Below are 14345 nucleotides of genomic sequence, written 5' to 3'. Positions count from 1 at the left end.
CAGGTTTCAGCCCAACGGGGTTCTTTGAAATTACAGCAGTCACCCCACCCCCCGCCCCCGCCGTACCATCGGTGGGATACGTTCCAAGAACGACCGCAGAAGCCCAAAACGGCAGACAAGGGCAAATCCATTCATTCAAATTGGCAAGTTACCTTCCTGGCAGGCCCCTGGTTCCAGAATGTTCCCTGTAGCACGTTGGGGTTACCCCTGTCCTGGCTTTCAGCGTGCTGCACCTTCATCAGGTAACTGCAGAGCAGGTTCATAAGACAGAAAACCCGTAACAAAAGACGATAGTTTCCTGCAACTGAAAAGACAATAGATGCAACAATCACTGACTGCCATCAACACGGCAAACGAGCAAAGGCAAGAGATTCACATTGCATTCACCTGCTTTTGAACTTGGGTAGACGTTGGGTGCACCATTCCTGGAAACACTGCAATACCAGGCTGATACATGGAGAGGACAGAGCAAGCCCTTAAGCCATCTCCCTGCTCCAAAAATCCATTTAATACAAACACTCCCACCTTCGGGAGATATCAGCGATTAAACTGATAAGAACAGAAACTACACATATTCCAAGCCAAAAGGCCGAGAAGCGATAGCACATTAATACTCCAACGGTGGAGGTCATATTTGCCGACTATCCTTTCCATCAGTTTGATGATATTCAAAGTTCCTTTATTCCCTTACCGTCTACCTTCCTTCCAAGATATCCAACCAGACCGGAAGATCACTCTGCAGCAGTCGCTGTGCTTTCCCCGTGCTTTTCTGTTACGTAGCCGCGTAGGTCGCGCTGACGACCAATCAGATGGCACGGGCCGGAGCCACTGCACGTCAGGTCGACTGCAGAGAGGTTTCTCCCGGTGATCGGGGACAGCGGCGGCGGCAGGGTCATTCATTCCCCCGGCAGGGTCATTCATTCCCCCGGCATCTACAAGATTCACCAGAATTCCTCAGGCAGCACCTTGTAAACCCATGGCCAACGCAGCCTCGAAGGATGACGGCAGCAGATCCACGGGAACACCACCATTCGCAAGTTCTCCCCCGCGCCGAGGCACTCGCTGTCCTGAATTGCAAATATGTCCTTGTTCCTCCGGTGTTACCGGGTCAAAATCGGGAATCCCCGCCCAAACAGCATCGCGGGGCTACCGACAGCACTTGGACTGCAGCGGTTCGAGAGAGCAGCTCACCACCAGGCTGATCTCGGCATGGGCGAGAAATGTTGGCCTTGACGGAAAGATCCTATTCATTGCCTCCCCTTGTGTTGGTGTAGCTTGCCCATAAATGCCAATCATCGTTTCCCTCACGTACAGGATTCGCTCCTCGGCATTCCGCATCAATCCGAAAAGTTGCGAAAAGCGAATTACGTCCGTGCACCCTTTCTTTATCGTCCACTTTCAATATCCTCTCTACTTGTATCCGACTCTCTGTGGAGAATGGGGAGGGAGCTGATCTCCCCGTGTAAACATGTCACGCTGCAAGCGTGCCTCATCACCACCAGCAGCTCGATTCGACATCTCCGTTCACATTGCTGCAGATCGCTGACAACATTATAATCCGACCCAGTTGACAAACTGACAACTGTTTCGCTACTTGCACCGCAAATGATGACAAATCGTTCCAAATCGTACGGGTGGCACAGTGGATCAGTGGTTAGTACGGCTGCCTGGTGGCACCAGGGAGCTGAAGCCAGTTCCAGCCTTGGGCGATCGTCTGCGTGAATAATCTTTACGTACAGACGTAGCTACTAAAGCAGGTCGCTTCCGTACAGTAGTTTGCGAAGAAACAAACAGAGATGGGGGTTTCACTCTATTCAGGAAACAGACTAAAGACATTTCTTCCTTGTTCAAGAAAATATTAGGATAAATTTGTTGCCTCGGGGGTGGGGGGGGAGGCGGGGGGGTTGGGAAGGGGCTGTGGGGGCTGATCTGATAGCCATTTGACATTGGCTGAGTCATGGGATCCCACAACCTGATTTGACTGTGTTAAAAATCCCACAACACCAGGTTTCAGCCCAACGGGGTTCTTTGAAATTACAGCAGTCACCCCACCCCCCGCCACCGCCGTACCATCGGTGGGATACGTTCCAAGAACGACCGCAGAAGCCCAAAACGGCAGACAAGGGCAAATCCATTCATTCAAATTGGCAAGTTACCTTCCTGGCAGGCCCCTGGTTCCAGAATGTTCCCTGTAGCACGTTGGGGTTACCCCTGTCCTGGCTTTCAGCGTGCTGCACCTTCATCAGGTAACTGCAGAGCAGGTTCATAAGACAGAAAACCCGTAACAAAAGACGATAGTTTCCTGCAACTGAAAAGACAATAGATGCAACAATCACTGACTGCCATCAACACGGCAAACTAGCAAAGGCAAGAGATTCACATTGCATTCACCTGCTTTTGAACTTGGGTAAGCGTTGGGTGCACCATTCCTGGAAACACTGCAATACCAGGCTGATACATGGAGAGGACAGAGCAAGCCCTTAAGCCATCTCCCTGCTCCAAAAATCCATTTAATACAAACACTCCCACCTTCGGGAGATATCAGCGATTAAACTGATAAGAACAGAAACTACACATATTCCAAGCCAAAAGGCCGAGAAGCGATAGCACATTAATACTCCAACGGTGGAGGTCATATTTGCCGACTATCCTTTCCATCAGTTTGATGATATTCAAAGTTCCTTTATTCCCTTACCGTCTACCTTCCTTCCAAGATATCCAACCAGACCGGAAGATCACTCTGCAGCAGTCGCTGTGCTTTCCCCGTGCTTTTCTGTCCATCTGTTACGTAGCCGCGTAGGTCGCGCTGACGACCAATCAGATGGCACGGGCCGGAGCCACCGCACGTCAGGTCGACTGCAGAGAGGTTTCTCCCGGTGATCGGGGACAGCGGCGGCGGCAGGGTCATTCATTCCCCCGGCATCTACAAGATTCACCAGAATTCCTCAGGCAGCACCTTGCAAACCCATGGCCAACGCAGCCTCGAAGGATGACGGCAGCAGATCCACGGGAACACCACCATTCGCAAGTTCTCCCCCCCCGCCGAGGCACTCGCTGTCCTGAATTGCAAATATGTCCTTGTTCCTCCGGTGTTACCGGGTCAAAATCGGGAATCCCCGCCCAAACAGCATCGCGGGGCTACCGACAGCACTTGGACTGCAGCGGTTCGAGAGAGCAGCTCACCACCAGGCTGATCTCGGCATGGGCGAGAAATGTTGGCCTTGACGGAAAGATCCTATTCATTGCCTCCCCTTGTGTTGGTGTAGCTTGCCCATAAATGCCAATCATCGTTTCCCTCACGTACAGGATTCGCTCCTCGGCATTCCGCATCAATCCGAAAAGTTGCGAAAAGCGAATTACGTCCGTGCACCCTGTCTTTATCGTCCACTTTCAATATCCTCTCTACTTGTATCCGACTCTCTGTGGAGAATGGGGAGGGAGCTGATCTCCCCGTGTAAACATGTCACGCTGCAAGCGCGCCTCATCACCACCAGCAGCTCGATTCGACATCTCCGTTCACATTGCTGCAGATCGCTGACAACATTATAATCCGACCCAGTTGACAAACTGACAACTGTTTCGCTACTTGCACCGCAAATGATGACAAATCGTTCCAAATCGTACGGGTGGCACAGTGGATCAGTGGTTAGTACGGCTGCCTGGTGGCACCAGGGAGCTGAAGCCAGTTCCAGCCTTGGGCGATCGTCTGCGTGAATAATCTTTACGTACAGACGTAGCTACTAAAGCAGGTCGCTTCCGTACAGTAGTTTGCGAAGAAACAAACAGAGATGGGGGTTTCACTCTATTCAGGAAACAGACTAAAGACATTTCTTTCTTGTTCAAGAAAATATTAGGATAAATTTGTTGCCTCGGGGGTGGGGGGGGAGGCGGGGGGGTTGGGAAGGGGCTGTGGGGGCTGATCTGATAGCCATTTGACATTGGCTGAGTCATGGGATCCCACAACCTGATTTGACTGTGTTAAAAATCCCACAACACCAGGTTTCAGCCCAACGGGGTTCTTTGAAATTACAGCAGTCACCCCACCCCCCGCCACCGCCGTACCATCGGTGGGATACGTTCCAAGAACGACCGCAGAAGCCCAAAACGGCAGACAAGGGCAAATCCATTCATTCAAATTGGCAAGTTACCTTCCTGGCAGGCCCCTGGTTCCAGAATGTTCCCTGTAGCACGTTGGGGTTACCCCTGTCCTGGCTTTCAGCGTGCTGCACCTTCATCAGGTAACTGCAGAGCAGGTTCATAAGACAGAAAACCCGTAACAAAAGACGATAGTTTCCTGCAACTGAAAAGACAATAGATGCAACAATCACTGACTGCCATCAACACGGCAAACGAGCAAAGGCAAGAGATTCACATTGCATTCACCTGCTTTTGAACTTGGGTAGACGTTGGGTGCACCATTCCTGGAAACACTGCAATACCAGGCTGATACATGGAGAGGACAGAGCAAGCCCTTAAGCCATCTCCCTGCTCCAAAAATCCATTTAATACAAACACTCCCACCTTCGGGAGATATCAGCGATTAAACTGATAAGAACAGAAACTACACATATTCCAAGCCAAAAGGCCGAGAAGCGATAGCACATTAATACTCCAACGGTGGAGGTCATATTTGCCGACTATCCTTTCCATCAGTTTGATGATATTCAAAGTTCCTTTATTCCCTTACCGTCTACCTTCCTTCCAAGATATCCAACCAGACCGGAAGATCACTCTGCAGCAGTCGCTGTGCTTTCCCCGTGCTTTTCTGTTACGTAGCCGCGTAGGTCGCGCTGACGACCAATCAGATGGCACGGGCCGGAGCCACTGCACGTCAGGTCGACTGCAGAGAGGTTTCTCCCGGTGATCGGGGACAGCGGCGGCGGCAGGGTCATTCATTCCCCCGGCAGGGTCATTCATTCCCCCGGCATCTACAAGATTCACCAGAATTCCTCAGGCAGCACCTTGTAAACCCATGGCCAACGCAGCCTCGAAGGATGACGGCAGCAGATCCACGGGAACACCACCATTCGCAAGTTCTCCCCCGCGCCGAGGCACTCGCTGTCCTGAATTGCAAATATGTCCTTGTTCCTCCGGTGTTACCGGGTCAAAATCGGGAATCCCCGCCCAAACAGCATCGCGGGGCTACCGACAGCACTTGGACTGCAGCGGTTCGAGAGAGCAGCTCACCACCAGGCTGATCTCGGCATGGGCGAGAAATGTTGGCCTTGACGGAAAGATCCTATTCATTGCCTCCCCTTGTGTTGGTGTAGCTTGCCCATAAATGCCAATCATCGTTTCCCTCACGTACAGGATTCGCTCCTCGGCATTCCGCATCAATCCGAAAAGTTGCGAAAAGCGAATTACGTCCGTGCACCCTTTCTTTATCGTCCACTTTCAATATCCTCTCTACTTGTATCCGACTCTCTGTGGAGAATGGGGAGGGAGCTGATCTCCCCGTGTAAACATGTCACGCTGCAAGCGTGCCTCATCACCACCAGCAGCTCGATTCGACATCTCCGTTCACATTGCTGCAGATCGCTGACAACATTATAATCCGACCCAGTTGACAAACTGACAACTGTTTCGCTACTTGCACCGCAAATGATGACAAATCGTTCCAAATCGTACGGGTGGCACAGTGGATCAGTGGTTAGTACGGCTGCCTGGTGGCACCAGGGAGCTGAAGCCAGTTCCAGCCTTGGGCGATGGTCTGCGTGAATAATCTTTACGTGCAGACGTAGCTACTAAAGCAGGTCGCTTCCGTACAGTAGTTTGCGAAGAAACAAACAGAGATGGGGGTTTCACTCTATTCAGGAAACAGACTAAAGACATTTCTTTCTTGTTCAAGAAAATATTAGGATAAATTTGTTGCCTCGGGGGTGGGGGGGGAGGCGGGGGGGTTGGGAAGGGGCTGTGGGGGCTGATCTGATAGCCATTTGACATTGGCTGAGTCATGGGATCCCACAACCTGATTTGACTGCGTTAAAAATCCCACAACACCAGGGTTCAGCCCAACGGGGTTCTTTGAAATTACAGCAGTCACCCCACCCCCCGCCACCGCCGTACCATCGGTGGGATACGTTCCAAGAACGACCGCAGAAGCCCAAAACGGCAGACAAGGGCAAATCCATTCATTCAAATTGGCAAGTTACCTTCCTGGCAGGCCCCTGGTTCCAGAATGTTCCCTGTAGCACGTTGGGGTTACCCCTGTCCTGGCTTTCAGCGTGCTGCACCTTCATCAGGTAACTGCAGAGCAGGTTCATAAGACAGAAAACCCGTAACAAAAGACGATAGTTTCCTGCAACTGAAAAGACAATAGATGCAACAATCACTGACTGCCATCAACACGGCAAACTAGCAAAGGCAAGAGATTCACATTGCATTCACCTGCTTTTGAACTTGGGTAAGCGTTGGGTGCACCATTCCTGGAAACACTGCAATACCAGGCTGATACATGGAGAGGACAGAGCAAGCCCTTAAGCCATCTCCCTGCTCCAAAAATCCATTTAATACAAACACTCCCACCTTCGGGAGATATCAGCGATTAAACTGATAAGAACAGAATTTTTTTTTTTTTTATTTCAAAAATATACTTTATTCATAAAATATGCATAGAATAATTTGATACACTGTACATTAGGTAATGCCATTCATATTTCCACATTTACATACACAGCTCCGAATTGTCATTATTCCATACAGATCAGTGCATCTCTCACTCATATATTGAGCTGAGGCGACAGCAGAGCCCAAATGACTGCATGGGCCCCCTGCTTTTCTATCGACAGGCAGATGTTAAACGGTGGTCTTTCCCCACCGCGCCTTGGCGGCAGCTGCCCCAAGCTTCAGCGCGTCCCTCAACACGTAGTCCTGGACCTTGGAATGTGCCAGTCTGCAACACTCAGTCGGGGTCAACTCCTTCAGCTGGAAGATCAACAGGTTTCGGACCGCCCAGAGAGCGACCTTCACCGAGTTGATGATCCTCCAGGCGCAGTTGATGTTCGTCTCGGTGTGCGTCCCGGGGAACAGGCCGTAGAGCACGGAGTCCCGCGTCACGGCGCTGCTCGGGACGAACCTCGACAAATACCACTGCATTCCTCTCCAGACTTCCTCTGCATAGGCACATTCCAGAAGGAGGTGTGTGACAGTCTCGTCCCCCCCGCAGCCGCTTCGAGGGCAGCGTGCGGTGCGGCTGAGAGTCCGGGCGTGCATAAACGATCTCACAGGTAGAGCCCTTCTCACCACCAGCCAAGCCATGTCTTGGTGCTTGTTGGAAAGTTCTGGCGATGAGGCATTCTGCCAAATTGCTTTGACAGTCTGCTCAGGGAACCACTCAACAGGATCCGCCCTCTCCTTTTCCCGAAGGGTCTCGAGGACGCTACGTGCTGACCACTTCCTGATGGACTTGTGGTCAAAGGTGTTTTTCTTCAGAAATTTCTCCACGAAGGACAGGTGGTACGGAACGGTCCAACTACTCGGAGCGTTCCGCGGCAGCGAGGCCAGGCCCATCCTTCGCAACACCGGGGACAGGTAGAACCTCAGTACGTAGTGACACTTGGTGTTTGCGTACCGGGGATCCACGCACAGCTTGATGCAGCCACACACAAAGGTGGCCATCAGGGTGAGGGTGGCATTGGGTGTATTTTTTCCCCCGTTGCCCAGATCTTTGTACAGTGAGTCCCTTCGGACCCGGTCCATCTTTGAACTCCATATGAACTGGAAGATGGCCCGGACGACTGCAGCGGCGCAGGTTCTGGGAATAGGCCAGACCTGTGCCACGTACAACAGCAATGACAGTGCCTCACACCTGATGACCAGGTTTTTTCCCGTGATGGAGAGCGACCGTAGCCTCCATCTGCCCAGTTTCTGCCTCACTTTACTGATACGCTCCTCCCAAGACTTGGCGCACGCCCCAGCCCCCCCGAACCAAATACCCAGCACCTTCAGGTGGTCGGTCCTGACGGTGAAGGGGATCGAGGATTGGTCGGCCCAGTTCCCGAAGAGCATGGCCTCGCTCTTGCCTCGGTTTACCTTGGCCCCCGAGGCCCGTTCGAACTGGTCACAAATGCACATGAGTCTGCGCACGGACAGCGGATCCGAGCAGAAAACGGCGACGTCATCCATGTACAGGGAGGCCTTAACCTGCAGGCCCCCGCTGCCCGGAATAGTCACCCCTCTCAGGCTCGCATCCTTCCTGATGGACTCGGCAAATGGCTCTATGCAGCACACAAACAAGGCAGGAGAGAGAGGGCAGCCCTGCCTTACTCCAGATCTGACTGGGAAGCTATCTGATTCCCACCCATTGATTGAGACTGCACTGACAATGTTGGTGTAGAGCAGTCTGATCCAATTGCAGATTCCCTCCCCAAAGCCCATTTTGGAGAGAACATCTCTCATATACATGTGTGATATCCTGTCAAAGGCTTTCTCCTGGTCCAGGCTGATCAGGCAGGCGTCCAACCCTCTGTCCTGCACGTAGGCGATCGTATCCCTGAGGAGTGCGAGACTCTCAGCGATCTTCCTGCCTGGCACAGCACAGGTTTGGTCAGGGTGAATCACCGACCCCAGAGCAGACCTGACCCGGTTGGCAATTACCTTTGACAGGATTTTGTAATCTGCATTCAACAGTGTGATCGGTCTCCAATTTTTGAGTTCCTCGCTCTCCCCCTTCCGCTTATAGATGAGGGTGATGATGCCTTTCCTCATGGATTCGCTCATGGTACCTGCCCGAAGCATACTGACATACACCTCCAGCAGGTCCTGGCCAATCAAGTCCCACAGAGCGGAATAGAGCTCGACCGGTAAGCCATCGCTTCCGGGAGTTTTATTCTTTTCGAAGGACTCGAGGGCCTTGGTCAGCTCGTCCAGAGATAGCGGCTGGTCCAGCCTCTCGCGTGTTCTGTCGTCTAAGACCTCCGTGATAGACGACAGGAACGACTGGGAGGCCGCGCTGTCGGTCGGCTTCGCGTCATACAGACTGGCATAGAAGGATTTACTGATCCTCATGACGTCAGCCTGAGATGACGTTGTCGAGCCGTCTTCTTCCTTCAGGCTGCTGAGCACAGAGCTCTCTTTGTGCACCTTCTGGAAGAAGAAACGTGAGCACGTCTCGTCCTGCTCCACCGAGCGGACCCTGGACCGGAAGATTATCTTGGAGGCCTCTGAGGCAAAGAGCGAGGCTTGCTGGCCCTTCACCTCCTTGAGGTCCTCCGTGACATCGACCCCCATCGTCTGCAGCAGGAGCAGGTTCTGCATACTTTCCTGGAGCTGGGACAGTTTTCCCCGCCTCTCTCTCGCCTCCTGAACACCTTTGAGGATGAAGAACCTCTTGATGTTCCCTTTAACTGTTTCCCACCAGTCTGCTGGAGACTCAAAGAGGGGCTTCACGGTTCTCCAACCTGCGTAGTCCCTCTTGAGCTCCTCAATGTTTCCCGGGGTCAACAGCTTAGTGTTCAGCTTCCACGTTCCCTTACCCGCCCGCTGCTCGTCCTGTAGGTGACAGTCGGCCAGCAGGAGGCAGTGGTCAGAGAAGAACACCGGCTTGACGTCGGTGGATCTGACCGAGAGCGTTCGGGACACAAACAGGTAATCTATCCTTGAGCGGATAGACCCGTCTGCCCGTGACCAGGTGTATCTACGCTGCGCTCCGTCTGCAGGGGTGCTGAAGACGTCGTGCAGCTTGGCATCTTTTACCGCGTCCATCAGGGCTCTGGACGTGGCGTCCAGTTTACTGTCCCCCCCGCCGGATCGTCCATCTGCATCAATGATACAGTTGAAGTCTCCGGCCAGAATGACCGGCCTGGACGTAGCCAGCAACAGTGGAAGCTGCTGCAGGACGGCCAACCGTTCACTCTTACCCACTGGGGCGTACACATTGATCAGTCTCAGGGGAGCATTCCTGTACATAACGTCGGCGACGAGGAGGCGCCCGCCCACCACCTCCTTAACCTCGGAGATGGTGAAGTTGCTTCCTCGCAACAGGATACCCAGGCCGGAGGCGCGGCTATCGTTGCCCCCCGACCAAACTGACTGCCCATGGGCCCACAAGCTCGACCATCTCCTGTAGCTGCTGAGGTGCGGTATCCCACACTCCTGCAGAAACAGGAGGTCGGCTTTAACGCTGGCCAGGAAGGCCATCGTTGAAACACATCGCGTAGCCGATTTGATGCTACGCACATTGATGCTGGCAACTTTAAACCCCATTTTAACAATTTACAAGGTTAATAGTGTCCATTTGCTGCTGGTCTTGCTCCTCTGGGGTAGCTGCGTGCATCCCCGTGGTGACGGCAAACTGCTGGACCATCCCAGGGCTGAGGTAGCTGTCCGGCTCCACGCTGGAGCCATTTCCCCGCTCCGGTGTCTTTGTGTCAAGCCCAGGGTCCGCACCGTCCAGTTCTCCATCTGACAGTGGGGCTGTCACAGGACCGCTGCTCCCAGTTACCTGGAGCTGTGGGCCGGTGGACACCTCTTGGTTCTCACCGGGTAGGGGGAGGCCTTTACCCATCCCCACAGAGGGATCGTCTTTCCCTTCTTGGGTGGTGCTGCCCTCCTTTCTCCCCATGGCGCTCTGTCTCTTCCTCTGGTGGCGACCCTTCTTGCGCCCGTCCTCACCATCAGAAGAGCTGCCTGTATCCTCGGCTTGGAGGTGTCGTTTCCCCCTTCTCTGGGTGGCTTTGGGGCCCGAGACAGGTTTCCTCTTCCTATTTCTGACTGTGATCCAGTCATCTGCCTCCTTTGATTCCTCCTCTTCCATTTCCTCCGTCTGCCTTGAAGGAGCTTGGATCGGCTGCTGTACCTCCCCGCTGTCTGCCGTCTGCTCCGCTACCGCCTGCTCTTCCTTCTGGGTGTCTCCAGGCACCGTTTCCGTGCTATCTTGTGGTGCCCTGCTGGGCTTTGGCGGTCCCCGGCTCGTGTTGCCACCTCTGGCCATCTGTGCGTAAGTGGCGGCTCCTCGTCTTGGACAGGCCTTGTACATGTGGCCCGCCTCTCCGCACAGGTTACAGTTCTTGGCCTCCTTGCAATCCTTGGTCAGGTGGCCTTCCTGTTTGCAATTTCGGCATACAGTCACCTTACAGTCGGCCGCCATGTGGCCTGACCTCCCGCAGGTTCGGCACACCTTCGGCTGCCCTGCGTACGTCAGGTAACCTCTGCTTCCTCCGATGGCGAAGCTGGAGGGTGGGTGGAGGATGTTCCCGCTGCCATCGACCCTCAGGGTTACCTTGACCTGCCGCTTACTGGTCCAGATCCCGAAAGGATCGACCACATCGGTGCTTTCGCCTTCCACCTGGACATACCTCTTCAAGAAGGTGAGAACATCTGCCGCTGGGACGTAAGGGTTGTACATTTGGATTGTCACAACCCGACTCCTCTGCGCAGGAAGCACACACAACGGGACCGCCGACAAGATGGAGAACAGAGGTTCCCCTTCCTTCTCCTTGAAGACCTTCAGGAGCTGCTCACAATGCTTCACGCTCCTGAAGGTCACGTCGAAGTAGCCTGCCCCAGGGAAATCCTGCAGGCAGTACACGTCCGCTGCTGCAAACCCACAGCACTCCAGCAAAACCTTCTTCACAAACACCGTCCGATCGACCGGTGTGTGCTCCTCCACCTTCTTCACAGTCACCCTGACTGTGTTGCGAATGCCCTGGCCAGGGCTGCGAGCGGCTGCTGAGGCCATAGCTCTGAGGTTGGCTGATACCTGAATTGGCGTTAGGCCGAAGCCAGCATAAAGATCCACCAAGAGCAGGTCAGCACAACCAAACGATCCTCCAGCGGCCAATCACGATCCAGCGATGGTCTCCAGCAGCTCCAACGACTCGCAACACGAACCCCTTGGTTTTTCTCCCGCCAGCGCACTTCTGCAGCGTCGAACCTGCAGCTCTCGAGCAGAATCTCTTCCTCTGGACCTCAGGAACTACACATATTCCAAGCCAAAAGGCCGAGAAGCGATAGCACATTAATACTCCAACGGTGGAGGTCATATTTGCCGACTATCCTTTCCATCAGTTTGATGATATTCAAAGTTCCTTTATTCCCTTACCGTCTACCTTCCTTCCAAGATATCCAACCAGACCGGAAGATCACTCTGCAGCAGTCGCTGTGCTTTCCCCGTGCTTTTCTGTCCATCTGTTACGTAGCCGCGTAGGTCGCGCTGACGACCAATCAGATGGCACGGGCCGGAGCCACCGCACGTCAGGTCGACTGCAGAGAGGTTTCTCCCGGTGATCGGGGACAGCGGCGGCGGCAGGGTCATTCATTCCCCCGGCATCTACAAGATTCACCAGAATTCCTCAGGCAGCACCTTGCAAACCCATGGCCAACGCAGCCTCGAAGGATGACGGCAGCAGATCCACGGGAACACCACCATTCGCAAGTTCTCCCCCCCGCCGAGGCACTCGCTGTCCTGAATTGCAAATATGTCCTTGTTCCTCCGGTGTTACCGGGTCAAAATCGGGAATCCCCGCCCAAACAGCATCGCGGGGCTACCGACAGCACTTGGACTGCAGCGGTTCGAGAGAGCAGCTCACCACCAGGCTGATCTCGGCATGGGCGAGAAATGTTGGCCTTGACGGAAAGATCCTATTCATTGCCTCCCCTTGTGTTGGTGTAGCTTGCCCATAAATGCCAATCATCGTTTCCCTCACGTACAGGATTCGCTCCTCGGCATTCCGCATCAATCCGAAAAGTTGCGAAAAGCGAATTACGTCCGTGCACCCTTTCTTTATCGTCCACTTTCAATATCCTCTCTACTTGTATCCGACTCTCTGTGGAGAATGGGGAGGGAGCTGATCTCCCCGTGTAAACATGTCACGCTGCAAGCGCGCCTCATCACCACCAGCAGCTCGATTCGACATCTCCGTTCACATTGCTGCAGATCGCTGACAACATTATAATCCGACCCAGTTGACAAACTGACAACTGTTTCGCTACTTGCACCGCAAATGATGACAAATCGTTCCAAATCGTACGGGTGGCACAGTGGATCAGTGGTTAGTACGGCTGCCTGGTGGCACCAGGGAGCTGAAGCCAGTTCCAGCCTTGGGCGATCGTCTGCGTGAATAATCTTTACGTACAGACGTAGCTACTAAAGCAGGTCGCTTCCGTACAGTAGTTTGCGAAGAAACAAACAGAGATGGGGGTTTCACTCTATTCAGGAAACAGACTAAAGACATTTCTTCCTTGTTCAAGAAAATATTAGGATAAATTTGTTGCCTCGGGGGTGGGGGGGGAGGCGGGGGGGTTGGGAAGGGGCTGTGGGGGCTGATCTGATAGCCATTTGACATTGGCTGAGTCATGGGATCCCACAACCTGATTTGACTGTGTTAAAAATCCCACAACACCAGGTTTCAGCCCAACGGGGTTCTTTGAAATTACAGCAGTCACCCCACCCCCCGCCACCGCCGTACCATCGGTGGGATACGTTCCAAGAACGACCGCAGAAGCCCAAAACGGCAGACAAGGGCAAATCCATTCATTCAAATTGGCAAGTTACCTTCCTGGCAGGCCCCTGGTTCCAGAATGTTCCCTGTAGCACGTTGGGGTTACCCCTGTCCTGGCTTTCAGCGTGCTGCACCTTCATCAGGTAACTGCAGAGCAGGTTCATAAGACAGAAAACCCGTAACAAAAGACGATAGTTTCCTGCAACTGAAAAGACAATAGATGCAACAATCACTGACTGCCATCAACACGGCAAACTAGCAAAGGCAAGAGATTCACATTGCATTCACCTGCTTTTGAACTTGGGTAAGCGTTGGGTGCACCATTCCTGGAAACACTGCAATACCAGGCTGATACATGGAGAGGACAGAGCAAGCCCTTAAGCCATCTCCCTGCTCCAAAAATCCATTTAATACAAACACTCCCACCTTCGGGAGATATCAGCGATTAAACTGATAAGAACAGAAACTACACATATTCCAAGCCAAAAGGCCGAGAAGCGATAGCACATTAATACTCCAACGGTGGAGGTCATATTTGCCGACTATCCTTTCCATCAGTTTGATGATATTCAAAGTTCCTTTATTCCCTTACCGTCTACCTTCCTTCCAAGATATCCAACCAGACCGGAAGATCACTCTGCAGCAGTCGCTGTGCTTTCCCCGTGCTTTTCTGTCCATCTGTTACGTAGCCGCGTAGGTCGCGCTGACGACCAATCAGATGGCACGGGCCGGAGCCACCGCACGTCAGGTCGACTGCAGAGAGGTTTCTCCCGGTGATCGGGGACAGCGGCGGCGGCAGGGTCATTCATTCCCCCGGCATCTACAAGATTCACCAGAATTCCTCAGGCAGCACCTTGCAAACCCATGGCCAACGCAGCCTCGAAGGATGACGGCAGCAGATCCACG

General features: G+C 53.3%; 5 non-coding genes across 5 annotated transcripts; all 5 read right to left on the bottom strand.

Moving 5' to 3' along the window:
- Positions 1-409: 409 nt before the first annotated feature.
- On the bottom strand, positions 410-601 carry LOC132810572 (U2 spliceosomal RNA). The gene has a single exon (XR_009642937.1). It is a non-coding gene; the product is annotated as a U2 spliceosomal RNA (small nuclear RNA).
- A 1812-nt stretch (positions 602-2413) lies between these two features.
- LOC132810571 (U2 spliceosomal RNA) lies at positions 2414-2605 on the bottom strand. The gene has a single exon (XR_009642936.1). It is a non-coding gene; the product is annotated as a U2 spliceosomal RNA (small nuclear RNA).
- A 1800-nt stretch (positions 2606-4405) lies between these two features.
- Positions 4406-4597, bottom strand: LOC132810570 (U2 spliceosomal RNA). The gene has a single exon (XR_009642935.1). It is a non-coding gene; the product is annotated as a U2 spliceosomal RNA (small nuclear RNA).
- A 1812-nt stretch (positions 4598-6409) lies between these two features.
- Positions 6410-6591, bottom strand: LOC132810603 (U2 spliceosomal RNA). The gene has a single exon (XR_009642965.1). It is a non-coding gene; the product is annotated as a U2 spliceosomal RNA (small nuclear RNA).
- A 7158-nt stretch (positions 6592-13749) lies between these two features.
- Positions 13750-13941, bottom strand: LOC132810569 (U2 spliceosomal RNA). Its single transcript, XR_009642934.1, has one exon. It is a non-coding gene; the product is annotated as a U2 spliceosomal RNA (small nuclear RNA).
- Between the last annotated feature and the right edge of the window lie 404 nt (positions 13942-14345).

The sequence above is a fragment of the Hemiscyllium ocellatum genome, unplaced genomic scaffold, assembly GCF_020745735.1.
Source record: "Hemiscyllium ocellatum isolate sHemOce1 unplaced genomic scaffold, sHemOce1.pat.X.cur. scaffold_1785_pat_ctg1, whole genome shotgun sequence".
Classification (NCBI taxonomy): Eukaryota; Metazoa; Chordata; class Chondrichthyes; order Orectolobiformes; family Hemiscylliidae; genus Hemiscyllium; species Hemiscyllium ocellatum.
The sequence above is the reverse complement of the archived record's forward strand: the minus strand, read 5'-3'. Positions and strand labels throughout refer to the sequence as shown.